Below are 18276 nucleotides of genomic sequence, written 5' to 3'. Positions count from 1 at the left end.
ATCAGGCACATGCAATGTGACGAGTTGGAACTGGTCATATTTACGAAATGTAAAGGTTTTGCTAATAGGTTTTTTTTTTTGCTTCAAAATTTTGTTTGTCCTAATATGCAATTACGACGAATTTATGCTAATCTTACATCGGATTTCTCTAAAATATGCTTAACGTGAGAATATTCCAAATTTTGAACTCTATCCAACAACAGTTTGAGAAATATAAAGCCTCTAAATCCCGGAAGTTATTTTATAATCACCCTGTATTTATATATTTTAATTATCAAAATATGTATATTAATAATCCTTTACTGAATTTTAAATGTTTACAATTAATTGTTGCAATGCTTACATATATATTTCCCTCCTCCAAGTTTATACTGTATATATAATTTAAGAAATTCTCTCCACCCCAGTCCTCTGTTAATTGGTAAAGGATGTCGTTGTTGTTGGGAATTTTTGGCGCATTAATTCTCAGGCCATAATGGCACCAGTTATGGTATTCCAGTTCATATAAGCTGAAGCGTGTGTTTATTCCGGTGTATGAATTGTTCTGACATTAAAAAATAGTTCAGAGTGAGGAAGAGATCGGTATCCACAACCGTTTATTTTGTACTTTAAATATTAGTTCCGAAATAAGTTGTTCGTTTTTAGGCGCATCAGGCACTTCGGTCATGTTGCATCGTTGTATACAAATGTACAGACAATGTACATTTTTCAGCTGACCGTGGTCACGTAATTGCTAAATATGTAATGGATCGTTACAAAAGGATTTACTATAAACTCCTTTACCCTAGTGGTCGCGCTGGAGTATAAACAGAACTTCAGAAATTCCTTCTGTTTGAGACTGTTTGACCAGACTCAGACCTTTCCAAATGGGTGATAAGCGACAAAACCACTAGGGTCATGGAAAACTTGAAATAAGTCATATTGAATCAAATGATATACAGTTTTTCAGCTTCAAAGACCCAAGGTTCTCTGAGGAAGATGATATTTATATCTCGCTTGTATTTATTTATTTTTAACTTTAATTCAAATACTCAGCACATAAGGAACTTTTAGATATTTTGAATCCATGACTCTCAAAACGTCTCTATTGGTAGAAGCCTGAGGTCAATACATTACTCACTGAAAAGTACTGATTTTTAAAGTTCTTTAAATGTAGAAGAAAGCTTTATTGCAATATAATCCTTCACGGCCACCAGGTTAGTGATAATACAGTATGTAAGAGAAGACCGAGGTCCAATCCTTTACAAAATTTCTTCATTTGCAAGGCAAAGAAGGAAACCAAATCCACGAGGCGAAGACTGTGTATGGGAAGGATCCTATCATGTGAAACTGAAAAACTGGAAAAGACAGTTGAGGAATAGGCAGAGTAGTGTGCATGATTATCCAAGAGAAGGAAGAGTCGTCCGAGGCACAGACCCTACCATTGTGGTTTTTCATAATTATACAAAAAACAGTTAAACAATGTTATTTAAAAATAGTTTTTAAACATGCAATATCTGGAGAGATGTTTATGCATTATCTCACAAGGCCGCAATCAAGAAATAATGAAACTATTACTCCAGAACTCGTAGGTTTGTAACCAGGAAACAGATTGATTCCAGTTTTAATCAAGAACTTATGGGGAATATTCCCCCATAAGTTCTTGGTTAAAACTGTCGGATAATACACATACTCGTATATATGTGTGTGTTCTCCGTTAATGATTTGCTTCTGTGAGTTTTCTGTTTTCAAAAAACGTTTTTATTATTTTCTTGGCATAATACACTTCAATTACGATTACAGTACATAGTACTATAATATTCCAAACTATTTACTCGTTCAGCTTTTCCGTTATATACGCCAGATCAGATAAATGTAAGTAGTTTAATTTGTAAGTATCATTTAACTTGAACCTGCAAAACATGACACGCGGGTTGTAAAGCTGATGGACTGGCCAACCATTTAGAATTATAGGCTATTTCAGTCATTAACCTAAACACATTATTCATTTGGATTTCTTAGATTGCCCCACGTAGTTATCCTTGCACAGAGCAAGCCCATTAAGCTGCACTCGTCCCAGTATCGTCGACTAATTTGTTACTTCACCATAAGCAAGGAACCTCTATCACCTCTCCCCCCCCCCCTTTAAAACACTCCCTCCTTTCACTCGAATAAACTTAACTAGTTAAGTTAAAATTTATACTGTTTCTAAAGTGGCTCCATCTAGTGCACCTCTGTAACACATTTCAGGTAATCAAAGGAAAAGTAACATTCAGAAAGACAGCGTATAATATGTAAATGAGTCAGAACAATTATTACAAAAGAGACATCTGACTATTAAAGGAATCCCTATTACATATCAATAAAAATACTCGAGAGCACCGCGCTAATTCAAAGAAACTGGAGATGCATTTGAGCATACCACCTTCATTTCATTAAAAGCGAATCCCACGTATTCATTTGTTTAGCTACGCGGGATTCGATCGAAAAGCACAGATTTAAACGGCATACTCCCCTCCCTCCACAAGGAGTCTACATGTTTGCAATCCAAATCAAGTCTACCCTATACGGACGCCCGAAGGGCTAAAATAATATATATAATAAAGAAAACCAACAGCCAGTCGTCACGGACAGCCTTGTAGATGATTATCATTTGCAATTATAGGTCTTAGAATCGGAAATATAAAGGACACTCACACCTCACATGAATTCCATGCAACATGTTGAGAAAAAAAAATAATAACATGGTCCAATAACAAATAAAAAGGTCTTTATGTAGAGGTTAAAAATCTTCACCTTATTTCATCTCGGATTCGTATCAAGCTATTATTAGACTCGGTATGTCTCCCAGCAAGACAGACAGATACGAAATAAACCGCAGCGTTACGTAGCCGTTGAAATAGATGATTCCAACTGCGGTAAACAGTGTACAGAAAGATTTAAAACTAAGCAAAGATGGAGGATCAGTGATAACGAACTTGCAGACGTGGATACGTGAGTTTCTCGCCCTGGAGTGTTGTCGATTGAGATATTCCGCAGTTATTACTCTTCTTATAACTGCCGAGTGTCTACATCATGCTTGTCGCAAGAAAGGGCTGATTCAACTGAACCCGGTATCTAAATTAATATCAAGTAACCTGATGAACTGCGCACACTAAAAGTGTTTTTGAGAGCTATTATAAATCGCCTTGAGCCAAAGAGGTTTACATTTACAAATATTCAGTCCAGCATACAGTTTGGTGGATAACCTGCCTAAAAATTACTTTTTATCAAATTGCTATGCTATTACATGAGAGAATAGATATCACATAGACCTAAACAACTATTTTCAAAACAAACTTCGGCGCGATATTAAAATTTGAAATAGTTTAGCAGAATAAGAAAAGGGTAGGAGGTTGGTTGTCACGATTCGTGCTGCAGAATGGTGATATTGTAACGACTAGACATTGTAAATACAGTATACGAAATAATTGAATCCATTTTCAACCCCAGTTCATCAACCTGAATTCTAAAATGTGTGCTTAAAGCGCAGTAAGTATAACAATATTTATGTATACAACTATTAAAAGCACTTAGAGAAACATAACAGTTCATTTCGAACCCATTCTTTCAAAATATCTCATGGAGGTGGCAAAGAGATTCAGCTTTACTCTGAAAGGTGTTAGGGATAACATCTGAATAAGAAATAATCATTGATTTCATAGAACTTTTATCACATTCACACGCAAGTCAGAGGGGGTATAACCAGTTTTCACTACGACGACCCTAACCTACATGAAAGTTACTGATGGTGGGCTAGACCAGCTCCTACAGACGAGCTTAATCTGTTTAACCTGTTATTGTCTGCTTTTTAAGCTCTGATGCTGAAACGAAGAGGAAGGAGGGATATGTAAAGAATGCTCAGTTTAATTCACAGTTTTATCACCAAATAACAAACTGTATTGGGACGCTTACTGTTGTAACAGTTATTTTATTTGTTTATTTTTGAGGATGACGAGACGAAGACGAACAGAAACCTTCCAACGATAAAGTTATTGTACGCGGAATCCCCTCTATTTATTACTAAAGCTCTGCCTGAGGGTGACAGTGTGGGGTAAGGTCCCCAGACAGGTTCTTCTAAAAATCCTCCTCCTGCGGTAAGAGACTGTCAGTAAAATGCCGTTCGCCGGCGCTGGCACCTTTTAGAGTAGGCTGGTCAGATGGGAGTTGTACTAGCTAGAGTGGAAAATAAACCTGTCAAATTTATTTCTAAATGAAAGATAAATTATCAAAGACATTACAAATTGAACAAACAAAATTAATATTGTCATCAGCTGTGTTGTAAGACTGTTTATTACATCACTTGAAGAAACCTAACAGAATATTTCCTAACCATTCCTGTTGCACAAGTGACTAGTATAGAAAGAACTCGTCAGTGTGTTTCGTACTATGCATATGAAATTTGTAGAAATTGCTATACTAAAGCAGCAGTATTTCCGATTACAAGAGCAAAAACGGTTTCAAAATCACCATAAACGTACATTTAGAATAAAAAAAACATCACACGAAGCGCTGACTAATGAAAAAACAGGCACGAGAGATGGTTTAAAATACAAGAATTTAAAATGATATGAATACTTTCTATTCCCTAAACACTAAAGCCATTACCTAGAAAAGATCTGCACTTATCAAAGAAATACAGATGCAGTATCCTTGGAGAAACTTAGAGACACACTCAATTTTTAAAGCAATGCTTAAGAACAATGTCAATAGTTCTCTCTTCTTCTTCTCCCATCACCTTTCTGCACATGCTTTGATGAGACAAGTCTTAGAACTTAACTTGTAGACATTATGACCCAGTTGTACTCCTCACTGTTTTTATCAAAATCCACGGTGTTAGTAAAGTGTTTCCTTTGTTATATCCATACTCAATTGAATGTATTATTTTCCCTTACTCACACAAAAACCTATATTTGAAATGTATTTATTGATGATGATAAAAAATTAAATAAATAAATATATATACAATAATCGCAGATATATACCAGCATATATTCTTTCAGATAAAACTACTTACGCTACACTATAGAGATTAACATTTCCTTTTGGTTCCAAATATGGAAATTAAAATGCATAGAATTCTCCCTTTAAGGTATATTTAGCAACCGTGGACAGATCAATCTACCTTATCATGATCGAAGCCTCTAAAGGTTTATCACTTCCAAAGGACCAATCACAAGATCTTGTTCAATTCATATCAAGCACTAACATGGAGCATAACTCAATTTCTAATATTTTATATCATTATCAGCTACAAAAATTACTTTCCTTATGCTCCAGGCTTTGCCAACGATTCTTTTGAAAACAGAAGGCATCAACCAATAGACCAACATATAAAGATCGATCACAAATCCATATACACCATTTTCTTTTTCTTTTCTGTCATTACTACATTCTACTACTGTATTCCACTAGTATTTCAGAAGGCAGTGCTTCAAAGCGAAATGTGTGTATTTTCTTACAATCTTTGTCTACAAAAGGCGGGTCTTAATTCTTTTGTCACTGCTCCACAACAGAACAGCACTGCCCACTAATGTGACTCACCTGTCATCGGATGATTAATAACTTTGTTTTATTGATTTTTTTTTCCCACCGAAACGACGTTCATAAAATACCTGTCAGATTATGACAGGGGTGAACTCAAGAGTTCTCATTTATCAAATTGCTGTTTTATTTAAATATTAATTTTAATACGGGATTTATTTCCTTTCACCGCGTGAGAGAGAGAGTTAATCGCAACAACAGAAAGCGCGTGAAACTTCCCCTACAAGAAAGATAATCCTGCAACCCACGTAGACTGAAAGGTCTAGACACAAGAACAAAAAAAAAAAAAAAACGGAAGAGAAGGCGAGCACTCATAGCTTGAGAAAAACAGAAACGGTGTATGATATACACCATTTCATTTTAAAGAATAAATATACACACAGGAAGAAAAGTAGACAAACAAACAAAAAGCGAATAGTTTTAAATAAGTTCTTGCGAGTATAAATTAGACATTGACCGAGTGATGAATGAAACTAAAGCAGCAATTGGATTATAGCCAATAATTTGAGAAAGGAGGCTGTCTATTGAGTAGGATACTCACCTTACCGAAGAAACATTTCAATATACGCAGTTCTAACGAAGTGCGCAAGCCGGATTTGGCTGGAAAAACGTTAGTGGCATCAGGATAGGTGTGACTACGATGAGTCAACTCACAGTCTACTCCAGTACGCCTTTTCATGTTGGTAAACTGCGTACTTCACTTATTCCAGGACTTTCCTAAGCAAGTGAAACTCTGGACAGAAGTAATAGGCAGCTGTCAGTCCAGGCTTCCTATCACTAGTGGACCTTGTAGCAGAGAAAAGAACAACATAGTACAAAAACAAACTTTCTTTTCTCCTTTGCTAGTAAATAACAGCTACGTATTTGTGAGTTATTAAACTTAATTGAGTCCTCTATATTACACAGGATGATGTTCCAATGATGCAATAACCGACAACAGAAGGGAACAAACAGTATTACACACAGGCGGTGTGTCATAGTTCGTTCTATATGTTTCTGACCTGTACATATAGTTCTGTGTATCTGTTCTCAGTACCCATTCCATGTTCCAGTGATGTCATTTGGGAGTATTGTCCCAGTTTATCTACTCTATATTATGTTCCTGTCCAATTTAATAGACACTGTAGTTGTATTGGATTACCCACACAATTCGGAGATATTCAAACCACTTAATTCTCTGATACTAACTGCGCGATATACATCGAATAACAACGTCAAAAATTTACATTACTACGTCATACACAATTATATATATATATCAGGCCTCCGTAGCCGAGTGGGCAGGAGCGGGAGTGCAGTAGCACACGCTCTTTGAGTAGACCGGGGTTCAAGCCCCTGACTGCTGAATACGGTCGATCTGCCAACCCGCACTGGACCAGCGTGGCAGATTATGGTCCATTTCTCTCAGCATGAATTGTTGAGGAGCCTTCCATCCTGCAGTGGGTTGATAATGGCTGCACTTTACTTTACTTTTTATCTGGCAATCAAGCCTTTTATATGTTTTAATACATATTTTAATTCTTTACTTCTACGATCATGTGAAGAATATTTTGGATTAAGAGAGAAGTATTAACGTTGTGAACTAAAGATTCTCACTCTATATGCTAAAACACCTCAATAAACATCGAGGTGTTTACACCTCGATGTTTATTGAAGTGTTTTAGACTGATTTTAAATAACACTGATCTACTACGAAAGAAGAAACCATAACAGAACTCTTTGGCAACGAGAGCAAAAAATTTTAAAAAGTAAGGTCTTATATATACGTTCATTTATTAAATTAAAAATAGAGAAGAAAGTTATGCTAACAACAATATGCATCTACTATTATTTAAAACCGTGTGTTTTTATTTCAGGACACGTTTCTAAAAGTGATGGAAAAAATTCAAGATGATGACCCGTAAGAACTGTGGGCAGCCATATAGAGTGCAAGAAATCCGTGTTCGAAGTTTCATGAAATATTCAAAGAAATTTTAAAAAGGAGGACTTGGAGGGAGATTTTATTTTATTTATTTTCATCATCTTATTTCTCAGTGTTAATTAAATAAAGCTCAGTAACGACTGCTTTGGTGTACATACACATCCAAAAAAATGCAATACACAGTACATATATTTTTCTCGCAATATAGGTTTGTTGTTGACCGATTTCGGGAGCTCTGAAATATGCGTAGTCTTCATTATATTACATAACAGCAAGAAATAGTACAAGTAATAAGATCTCAGAACAATCCGGAATGAAATGCAAGAAAGAAAGTTTGAAAAAAAGCACTTTCTGACGGCATTATCAGACTCTGTACGTAGCCCGTTTAATGCAACATGGAACCTTCTAGGGCTTTTGTTCACCGATCAAGCAGTTATCTATCGTTTTTCGCTGATTTACTTCTATGAAGGCAGATGTACTTGTACACATTTATTGGTTATTTCACGCGAAGTATACAAAACTCTGAACAGACTTAAAAAGGCGTTATTTGACTTGAACGAACTTACTTTGGCTACACCGCTTTAATGAGCGCTTAATACTGCACTGTATAGCTCCGCTGTGGGTGGAAGAGGGAGGGAAGATTGAGTGGGTCGTTGACAGGGAAATGCCAAAGAAATTGGTGGAAACATTGTAGCCAAAATTAGTGCATGGAAATCAGAAACCGAAACTACTGTTCCAGTTTGTTAAATAAAGCAATTGCTTAGTTCCAAGCTCACTTCTAAAAGACTGAGTCACTAAAGATACAGAAAAACTGAAATAAAAGAGGCAGAAGCAAATATAAATTTATAACGTTTCTACAAATAGGCGTTCTAATTCGTCACCTTAATTTTCTGTTCATGAACCAACCGTTTCGCCCTCGTGGGTAGCACAGTTGATAGAATCGCCATTGTCTCCTCACCGGGTGGAAAAGACCCGAGTTCGAGTCCCGTCGATGATGGGAGGAATTTTTATGGGCCTTTTTCACAACATGGCTGAGTCAGTTAGTCTCAGACGATGGCGTCATGGTTTTTTTCTCTCGGAAACTCGGGATTTTCGTCCAGCAAAGAGAAAATCTACATCAGAACACACGCAATGTACGTTTACAGACAATATACACAAAGCAATATGGCTTTAGTCGCTGCTCCTACAACAACCACCAACCGTTTCAGAGAGAAGCATGAATAGGATTAAACAATTGTATTATAAGCAATAAAGATTATCTCTCTCAATCGAGATAGGTCTTCGTTCTAAGTCAAGGGACGAAAAATTATGCTTCGAATTACTAAGGCACGAATTAATTATTATAAATACTATAACACTGCCTATCCTACTAGAAGGGATTTTACAACAACTTAAATTTAGTGGGTTAGCCACTTATCAGATAGTTATATAGTGAGGTTTTACTATATTAAATTACAGTACTTACAATTATTTATCTCTAGGTCGCTGCACGCCAACGACAAACTTCTGTGGACCCACAAATCATAGCTTTTTATGAATCGCCCAAAGAGTTCACAGCGAAGCGCGAGCTGTAAAGTGGAGAAAGATAAATTCATTGGGAATCTTCCTATGATGGCCAAATATACATTCCTTTTTTGATTATTTTCATTCATCCGTCAGATAAACAGGAACTTCATTAAACTATAAAGTTGCTCAGTTCATTATGTGTGACCTACAATTTTATTATAGCTTTGCAATCAATAAAATCACGAAGCAGTTCTAATAAGCAACCAGTTTTCTCTTGCTCTATGCTTTCTATTATAACGTGTTACGAAGCACTTCAAAGTTTCCCAGGAAACTAATTTATTCATGGCAAAGCTATAGAACAAAACGACGCATGAGCGAACTAATGTCATTTACCTCTATTTAATCAGTATGCATTTAATCAGGGAAAGTAGAGCAGCTCTGACGAATCTTGATGACATTCTTCCAGACACTGAAGTGACATCTGGTGACCCAAGCAGACACTCATTTGAAAAAATACGCAGCTGTGCACATTCCTAGAATTCTATATAAATATATATTTCATTTTTAAAGAATATGTAATCACACGTGATATTTGGAATCATATGGAAGCATTTCACCTTTGTGTTTAAATATTGACCTTAAAATGCAAAATGGTGGTTGACATGGGTACAACACCAATAACCGCATATTAATTTGCTTATTTATTGGTATGCTAGCAGGGATTGCCCTAATAATTAGGTAACTAATTTACAGTAGCATTTGAGAGTTCTAATTATAAATTACAAATATTCTTAACAAGATCCAGCGGGATAAGAAACTCCTTTCTACAATGCACAGACTATTTCTAATCAAAAAGTTAAAGTTCAATTGCACTATAAATTTACAAAATAATTTATCATTCATTCCATTTTTATATAGTAAACTCGATCCCAATTTTACTATATTCAAACAGTAGTTTTATAACTAATGGTGAGAAAATAAAGGAGACACCCGCTTTCCCGATGATTGGTAAAGAGGAAAAATAAAAATTAAAAAAGAAATCGAACTTTCAGGAAGTTCCTAATAAGAAATCTTGCATGCACAGTTCCTACCCTTAAACACGCATGTGTTGTTGGGTCAACTCGCATCAAAGGTACTTAAGTGATACAGCTCAAAAGAGCTCTGTGGACTCCTCTATTTTAGGTATGATTTAGATTCTTATTCCTAGTCTCATTCTGATTAGCGCTGCTTCTTTAAGTATTTACTCTACAACAAAAATGTAACTTTCCAGATTTAAAAAAAAATCTATAAATCAACTCCTCTCTACAAAAACAAATGATCCTGAAACCTCGCTAAAATTGACCTTAACTACCTACTGGGCCTCTAAGATATTCGTTGATTTTAGCTAAGTTAAACACTAAATCTCATTATCGTTATTCTGGCTATCTTATATACAGCAAAGATATTTTTCTTCCTTTCAAGATTCACCTACTTTTGTTTTGGAACATGCCAGCCATTTTTAGTATCAACAATTTTTTGGCAATATAATATATTCTTCAAGAAATTTCTATTCTATGAGTCTGTAAAATTATCTTTTATACAATGTTAAAATTAAACAAAAAATTTATGTTTATATTGAATAACATTCAGGGCAACTTAAAAAATTTGTAAGCCCTAGACTAATAACATGATGCGCCATCTTATAGTCAGTGGAATGCATATTTTTAGTGAGAAAACTAAATATTTCTTTTAAAAGTATAAATTCTTTTAAAAACAATAAAAAAACAATAAATAAACAATATAAATTCTTTTAAAAACAATAAAAAAGGTGCCCTAAAAGGCTGGCGTTCCTGGGTCCATTTAGCCCACAATAGTTAAGAAGACGATTATATTATAAGAACTGTATTAATAATTACATAATTTATGTATTGGAGTTCTGTTTGGCAATAAAAAACAGAATACTGTATAAATTAATATACTGGGGCTATGGAAGATGTAATGGTGTATGATTCAGGTAAGATGATTTATCAATAAAACATTAGGCCTAGGCTTAATTTAAATGTACAAAGCGAATCTTAGCTGCTGTAATTGGCAGCATTAAAAATAAGAATGGGGAAATCTATCAAAGCTGAAAATATCTGAAGTATCTACACATCGAAAGAGATTGCAACAACATTTGATTGCAGCCGGTTACAAGGTTAAATAATATTGCACTTTCCATTCACGGCCAAAATGCCAGGGGTTATCAGTTGTGGTATCATGTCTATTGTATGAAATTATTGTATAAATTAGAAATGATTCACGGTTATTTAAAGAAAGAGTATGTTATTGTGTAAAACTTAATTACTTTTTTTCGAAAGTCACCAAAATGACATTTTATTCATCATGTCAGAAAAATACGGCAAATGAAACTGGAGGGCTCAGAATGTGCATTTTAATAGCTATGAACTTATATGCAAATCATCAGAATATGTTGGAAATAGCTCGAATCCACTTGAATCCATGCAAACGAAAATATTAGACATTTGTAGGGTGCACGAATATACGTATTTCTTTACATTATTTTTTTCCCCATTTTCACTACAAATTATAATTAATAATAATATATTTTTCATCCATTCAGCCTAAATTGTATTACTATCCAATCATTTATGTGCGGGCCTTAGCGTTTTCGGTGTAAACAACGTTTATTGAGGTTTACGCTGTAAACAATGTAAACCTCAATAAACTAACGTATATAAACTTGACACACGGAAATTTATTCTGATCCTGAAATGCAAATTAAAAACAGGAATAAATTTAAAATAAATGAAAAAAAAAAAAAAAACGAAAGCGCAGTACTGTACTCCAAAAGAGAATAACGAGCAACACGTAACCAAACTCTTCTTAAATATAAGCTTTAGACTTAGACAGCACGTGCATCAGCTATCTTCTTAATCATCTATCCCAAGAAGATTATCTCTAAAAAATAAAATAAAAACATTGCTATAATTTCATTTTCTTCCTACATATAAATACATTTCTTGCTGTTATCTCTAATTCCAGGGTGAGTTCACACAGATAAGACCATCTAAGCAAGTCCAATTAAGATGTACATAATTCTGCCTAAAGCTAGAAGAGACTCCATCTTCTATGCTGATAACCTCCCACATCTAAATTTAATAGCCAGATACTTGGCAGGGGAAACTTATCATGGCATTTCACGAGCGTAGAGCGTGTATAGTTTAGCCTGGCCCCTGTTCTGGTGGGTACTTTGTCATTTTGTCCACAAAGTTCCTTCACACAATATTAATGATGAAGGTGAGGGACCTTAAAGGTCGAGACCGAAACTGGTCTGACTCCTGCCTCGCCCTCCAGTGGGATGGGTACTAGTTCAGGTAAGCCACCATGTATATGGCCTTCGTGGCAGCCTTCCTTCAGTAAGCCTAATTATAAGCAGAGGCTGGGCCTTTTCACTTAAACCCAAACTTCATTCCTGATTATCGCCTTGCCTTTGTTGTTCAAAGTCTTCCATTCTCAAGGCTAATTACCGAGGGTCCACATGCATCAAAAGGCCGGATCTAGCCGGAACTTGAAACTGGTTATTAACCTATTCTGAAGGCTTTTCGCTGTTGAGTTTTTAGCAACCCAAAAACATGCCCATTACGGCAAGTTCTAAAGATTCAGCCTCGAACAGTGCTGTCTCAGGAAGGCAAAACTGCACTATCACGGATATTATTCTCTATACTGTTAATGTGGTTTGAGCCTGGCCTCTGCATTCAAAGACACACACACTTACCAACTGCTGACAGCTGTAAATAACCCACTAGGCCATTATTCATCAACGAATAACGCAAGGGGATTGTGATGTTATTATGTAGTGTATGGAAAAATATAACTCAGGTATTTATCAGTTAGAATTATTTTTTAATTAATGCAAATACTTATCTCTTAGGCGTATAAATATTCATTGGAAAAAAATAATCTGTCTATAGTACCAAAAACGCGTCAAAAATAACAAAAGCTCCAGAGGTAGAAGAGCGTTTCCGTTATTGAAAACTATAAATAAGTAAAACTGACATCCCTTTTAGCTATCGCATAGACTTGTGGACATTTTATACGAAGATTAGTTTCAAAAGATAAAGAACTCCTACACAAAATGTGCGGCACAGAGTTCTTAGAGCCATAGCAAGAAATTTTAATTATCATTCTACTTTACATCGTTAATATTGTTGCCCATGAAAATGTTCATATTTTATAAGACACAATAAAGGAAGGTTAGCTTTACGCTAATGATATCCCTTATAGGATTCAGACTGGCAATGGAATGAAGTCTGCTGATCAGATTTTAGTGATCAGTATAAGCAAGTAAAGTTTGGCTGATGACCATCACCTTGGTGGTACAAAACAAAGTCACCAAACAACGTAAGTTTCAGAATCTCACATGTACACCTTCTAATAGTTTTCAGTTCTATGGCTTACTGAATGGAAATGAGAGTTATTGCTTTCTAAAATAAATAAATAAATAAAATACACTATATTCAGCCTAACATGACGCATCGATCTCCTTGTTATCTGTTTCGCTTAATTAATGCTCGTCAGAAGGGAAAAAACTGTCAAATAATATCCTTATTTCCAGATTAGGCATTTTTCCCTGGTGAATTATATTGAAAAATCTAAAGATAAAGTGAATCGCACTGAAAAATCTAAAGATTGGAGTTGAAAACAAACTCCAATGAGTTTGTTTTCAAATTAGTTGAAAACAAACTCCAATGAGTTTGTTTTCAACTAATTCCTTTTATACTGCATTCTTTATACATTTATACATTTTTCTACTGATGTTTCGGTACGCAATATTTTTATGTATTAACAAAATTAAATATAAAATCTTTGAATCAATCTAAAACTCGCAGTAATCAGTTGTATTCCATTTGAATTAACTTTTCTTTATTCATCTCCTCTATTTCTGCTTTTTAGAAACAGCACTCCCCCGTGTATTCCCCGAAAATGACAATCTACAAAAATTTAAGTCCAATATCAATAATTTCTTCTGGCTTCTCAACTCCCAACCCGTCCAAGGTACAAAAGTGCTATAGGTTTCATTGGACCTACCCTTTTTTTGCGCTTTAAATCAGTTAAAAATATCAAAATCAAGTTAAAAATATCTATTGAAACATCACACTACAAACATTAAAGGAAACCTGAAATCAGTCAAGTGTTTATAAATTAATCTGATTTAGATAAATATTCGAATTTTCGTTTGCACAGTTTGTCTGGCATGCATTCCCTACTAAAGCACGGGGATTTATCAAATGCAATGGATGTTTCGTTATCAATGTTACTGAAAGCCATCAAAGTTCTCTAATATGTTCAATACATATTGGAAATATCGTTTTTAGAAAGTAGCGAGTGTGCTTTTTAACTTTCGCTTCATCACTGGTAACAAAAATTTATTTTTTTTTGGTGGTCAGCAATCCCTTTGTTGCTGCAGTAATGTCACCATCTACCTTAAACTCGTCACATTCTCCAAAAAGATCCATATTGCTTCTTCAAAGTCTCCCATCCCTCAATTCAGCTATCACAATCATTTTCTGGACAATGTGTTTTAACGATATTCTCACCAAAACCAATCTTAGCTGAAGCACTTGATTATTACACTTCATGTGTACTACCCAAACAATAACAAAAACATGAATAGCACCCAAGACGTTCCGCTTTTGCTGAAAATTGCTCCACCTCTATTGTGGATCAAGTATCTTATCAGCAGTCCTGATATGTTCTCTTGAGATTTAAATAATGTCTTGATCCAGTTGCTGCATAAAACTGATGGTATCTGAAGGTATATTCTCCAGTTAAGTGTCAGATGTGCTGTACTAGGATCTATAATCATCATCAAAATGTTGCTTTTTCTGAAACCGTTGTTATGTTCCACTTTAATTAACCAAAACGGAAAAATTTTGACCAAAGTAAAGTAGTGTACTTCTATTGAGCTCAAAATCACAAGAAAGTTGGTTAACTACTTTAAAACGTCTCGGCTTGAAAAAATTCCCAAACACAAGTGGGTGCAGTTTTGTACTACCATCTGCTTTGAAGCATAATGTAAAAATTATTCTTTATTTACTTAATTTTTCACTACTGCAAAATTCTCCTTGAACAGCAAGTGTTTTGTTTGGGAATAAATTCAACTTTAATTAGAACCATACCAAGTATTGTATTAACTAAACACAATCAAAATGGCTAATAAAACAAGAAACAGCAGCGATTCGAGACAAAAAAAAAAAAAAAAAAAAGCCATAAATCATGTTCAGAGATGCATCTTTCTCATTCTGGCTTATGCCTACGAAATCCTGTTTGATGCTCCTTAAGTTACCGTCAAGAAATTTCTTTCACTAGAGTATTGGGTTTTTAGATGGCTGAATAGTAAACTTCGTTTTTCCCGTACAATATCAAGGCAACAGCTTTATGAAAACTTAAAAACAAAGCCTCTGCAACAGATGATCAACGAGTCTGAAATCATGCTTCTTGCAAAATTAATTACCTCGGCAAGCGATTCACCTTAGCCAACATAATAACTTCTCCCAAAAGAGAAAATTCAAGAAACCATCGAACAAATGGACAGAATGTTCCCCACTGCATCCCTTCACCTCATAAATTATCACAACTTTGATTGCAAGAGGTTGCTCAATTCTGAAGCCTACAGGAGTCAGATTTCCAACCAAATGATGAGAAATAAAAACAGCTGCCTGTCTGTAACCCAGTAAATGCATCCAAGAGCCAAATGTGATGTTCTGCAATATATATATATATATATATATATATATATATAGATAGATAGATAGATAGATAGATAGATTTTGCGTGAAAGATCAAAAGAAGCTGGATCTTGGAGACCAAATTTGAAACTCAGATCCAGATTGCATGAATGTGCAAGAGAGAGAGAGAGAGAGAGAGAGAGAGAGAGAGAGAGAGAGAGAGAGAGAGATTGTACGAAAAGATAAAGATTACCGATAAAACTGTGAAACCAAATCTAGACACTGAAGAAACATTTTAATAACTCGTTATCAATTTAAAACGAGAAACCACGTAAAAATAAATAATTGATGATGGTATGCATAAACAATAGTACAACTGGAGTTATTTTTGACATCTGCATTCAAGAAATTCAGTTAGCAATACTAATACAGTCGTAAGGCCCATACTGCAAGCTGACATTACTGTTGCCTAGGTAACCTAATAAATACATAGACGGGTCACTCTCTGATAAGAGCGAAATGTGTAGAATGTGGAGTGGATGACTTGTCTTGTGCAGTTAGGGTTCAAAATCTGTTAAGATGTATTCGGTAACACTCTTCTCGGCTAATGGATTAAACAAGTTTTAAGGTGTACCGAACTGAAACAGTGAAGTATACTCGATGGAAACTATGTGAATGCTATGAGAGTATAAAACACAATTGCTATTATTTATTCAACTATTTTCTTTGCTCAAAGTTCATACAAGAGTTTAAGAAATTAATAATAATTTTAATCAATGTTAAAAATGTTTTTGTTTATACTCCGGCACAACCACCAGGTAAGAGGAGTTTACAATAAATGATATTATCAATACAAACATTAATCGTATTTAGCAGTCACGGGCTTGAATCCAGGTCCACTCAAAGAGTGCGTGCTACTGCAATGTCCCTCCTGACCAATCGGCTACGTCAGGTTAAGTATACTATGGGTACCTCTTCCACAAAGGTACCAACAGTCCATTCTGCCAGTGTTATCAGGAAACTGCGTGTGATCAAGGCTCCGTACAGGACCAGAAATGTTACTCTTTCTTTGTATAGTTATAAGCTGAATAAATAAGCTGACTGTACCTTGGTAACTATATAGTTAACATATTAAAAATCTCTGGCCAGAAAAGAGAGAGAGAGGGATGAGATAGTCAGATGCTTTCCACAAAAATACTATGAGATCTAACAGTGGTATTCAACTTTTGTTGACGTATTCCTTACAATAAAACTTTATCTTTCTGTTTATCTATCCCTTATATTTCTCTAAGAATAATATCCCTCGTTTATATTCTTTTTCTATACAATTTTCGTTCCCTAAATACGTTTCTGAGGTAATACCGTCAATCGTCATTGGTAATAATACCGATGACCGACGAATTAACCCGAACACCCAATTAATAAAATAAATTTTTCACATAGATATTAAAATTTTATATATTTTTAAAAAATGCCGAATTCGTATAACATCATACATCATGAAAGGAAGTCGAGTACCATCGGTTGAACGCCACTGATATATAATAACCAAAATTTTTCAGGAAATCAAAATCAACAGCAACATCCAACCACCAGCCAGATATCTTCGCATTAAATATTAGTAATTTGTGAATTCTATTAATTTTAGTGAAGCTGTGAAACATCGAGCAATTAAGATAACCCTACTGCACAAGTTCTTCTGTATGAAGGCATATATGTGGGTTAAACATCAAAGCAATAAGTTTAGTATATAGTATCGGTAAACTGCATCTATTCTATGGTCCATTTTCCTGTTTGCTGGACGAAAAAATCGAGCCTCCGGGAGAAAAAACCGTAAGCAAGTATGATGCAGTCTATTGACTGTTTCATATATTCAAAATAAAAATCTATGATAGCCAGAAAGAGTAAAGTCTGAAAAAAGTTATTCATACATTATTAACTGAAAACGTTATTAATCGCTAGAAATCATTAACAGAACATCAGCGAAATGGTTGGTACACAAGCACTGTGATTTGTACTGTCATGGTGGATTGAACTAAAACTGTATGCCTTTCACTAGGCCTAATATACGCAAAAAATGAACAAAAAGGAGTAAAAATTCTATTTGCCTTAGAATGTTTTAAGGATTACTAAACTGAATATTTCATTCATCAATAATAAATATTAATTAAAAATTAAATGTTGACCCATCCGTTAATTGCTTGATACACACATAACAGCATTAGATATGAATTGTTAAATTGTTTGAGTATCTCAGCAGCAATATAGCAATGAAATAAAATAAACAACAGCAGCTAAAAATAACGTTGGAACTTTGAAGAATGAAATTTAGCTAAAAATACAGAATTTGTACCAAAATAAGAAAAGAAAACATGTAAAACGGTTGTAAACAGAACAGTATAATTATACCAATATTATTAAAACTATAGACATAACATGTACGACTAACCAGACTCACCACATTAAAGAAGTCTAATGTACTTGAAGACATTCCCTTCAAAAAAGGTGCGCAATTTTCTCAAATAGGATGTGATGTTAGACCTTTGATCAATACTATTATTAATACTGAAAACCTAT

The 18276-nt window shown here is 34.7% G+C and overlaps 1 protein-coding gene across 2 annotated transcripts in view; it reads right to left on the bottom strand.

Annotated features, from left to right (window-relative positions):
- The window catches only part of LOC150084795 (protein trachealess-like), a 361172-nt gene that overhangs the window by 331020 nt on the left and 11876 nt on the right, over positions 1–18276 (bottom strand). The gene's annotated exons all lie outside the window — the stretch shown is intronic.

The sequence above is a fragment of the Mastigoproctus giganteus genome, chromosome 6 (assembly GCF_048544385.1).
Source record: "Mastigoproctus giganteus isolate SK-2022 chromosome 6, ASM4854438v1, whole genome shotgun sequence".
Taxonomy (NCBI): Eukaryota; Metazoa; Arthropoda; class Arachnida; order Uropygi; family Thelyphonidae; genus Mastigoproctus; species Mastigoproctus giganteus.
Note: the sequence above shows the minus strand (reverse complement) of the source record. Positions and strands in the feature narration are given on the sequence as shown.